Here is a 1982-nt window from a genome sequence, read left to right on the forward strand (position 1 = left end):
AAACGCTGGGGATCCCTGGTCTACAGTGTCAAATGCAGCAGAGAGATCAAGAAGCATTAGGATGGAGCACTCTCCCTTGTCTCTAGCTGTCAGCAGGTCATTCAGTATACAGACTGGTGCAGATTCTGTACTGTGTCTCCTTCTAAATTCAGACTGGGACATGTCATACATTTTGTTGTTTAAGAGTCTAGCTTCAAACCTGGTGGCAACCTTTTCTATTACTTTTCCTAGAAAGGGAGGGTTTGAGACTGGTATGTAGTTGGCCAGGTTCTCTGGGTCCAGAGAGCATTTTTTTTTTTTTAGTAAAGGCTTGATAATTGCTTCCTTAAGTATTTCTGGAAATATGCCTGTTTCTAGAGACCACTTTACTGCTGGGGAAATGGGGTCCATATTTTCTAGTAATGGAGCTTTAGGGCCTGGGTCAAGGTCACAAGTGGTTGGGTATAGAACTTTGTAAGGATTTTTCACTATTTTTTACTCATCAGTATTACTGAATGTTGAGCACATTTCTGAGAATTTGGCATTAGCCCTGCTGGGAGGGGAACAGAGAACAGTTCTGACTGGGCTTAACGTTTGTTACAATGATGAGAGATAATGTTTTTTTGTTTTGTTCCCCCTTTTTTGTCCCTTGATCCTGAGAGCACTGGGTGGGGTTCTCTAGTTCATTCAAAAAGGGTCCAGGTGGAGCGTGTATTGAGGACGGAAAATGTGGATTTCTACGTGTCTGTCTGCCTCTGCAGCCCCAGTGAGTCTCCTGCCCACCCAACCCCCTCCCCCGAGAGTGCATACTTAGGCGTATTGGGAAAGGGGGACCTGTGAACCACGGAGCGCCCAGCAGGGTTCGATTCCGGGTTTTTTCCTGATGTCCCGCCAGCCCAGTCCAACCCTGCCAGCATTAAAGGAGTTAGGGCACAAAAAAGGCACAGTTTTTTGCCCAAAGTGCACAATTTTCCTTCTCCCATCTTCTGAGGTTACACACAGACCATTGTGCCCCATTATAAGATGCAAAAAGTTCTCCTGACTGTGAGTGTGCAATGTAGGGAACGCCATGGATGGCTCTTATCATTCACAAGGTACTGACAGGAATGCCTGTATAAATGGGGCTCATCATGGGCAAACTGACAATATGACTCTCTCTTCATTTTTCTGTTTGTATTTCTGGGCAGATGGCTGTTTCTCCTAAAGACAATGACAGCTGAAAGACCACATAGAATTATTCTATCTACATAGGCATTTTCTCACCCTCCACTAAAGTCCATTTCTGGTATCACAACGGGCACCATATAGTCACTATGAAGAATTATTGTGTAAGAAATGACCTCTTGCATGGGTTTGGTGAAAGCAGCTGGTTCCCAACAGCCAGGGGTCTTACCTTATATACAGTAATGGAACTCCAGTGTTGCATCAGTGAGGAGTGGGTGTTTATGTGTACTTGTCAGTGCTGAATGATATATAAAAATATATAATTTTTAAATAAAAGTTTTAAACATTTACGTTGACTTTGATTCAAACTGGTTTAGTTCAGGTCTGACCCTGTTACTACCTGTCCCACCTATGGTACATTTCCAACCCTAGAATATCCTTCTGTTCTCAGCAAGATTACATAGTAACATAGTAACATAGTTAGTTGGGTTGAAAAAAGACATACGTCTTTAGAATGCCAAGGTGTGGTGGTTTTATTTTCCTGTTATTTTTATGTATACATTCTATTTGTATGTTATCACCTTTTGCTTCCAGTTAACCTGCTTACACCCAGAGGGACACCAGTTGAACATTTGACATCACAGAAGGAGTTAGGCTTGCCTGTGAGTCACTTGGAGCTCTTTGTGCCTGTAGGGAACTCCCAAGCTACAGTTACACTGGCATGCCTGGCTGCAAGTGACAGTGATAACAATTAATGTCAGGTATGTGGCCCAGCCCTCTTCTGGGACAAAATCTGAATAGGGAGCAGCAGTAGTAGTTTTGTTTTCTGGCAAAGGTGA

The sequence above is a fragment of the Xenopus tropicalis genome, chromosome 1 (genome assembly GCF_000004195.4).
Source record: "Xenopus tropicalis strain Nigerian chromosome 1, UCB_Xtro_10.0, whole genome shotgun sequence".
Lineage (NCBI taxonomy): Eukaryota > Metazoa > Chordata > Amphibia > Anura > Pipidae > Xenopus > Xenopus tropicalis.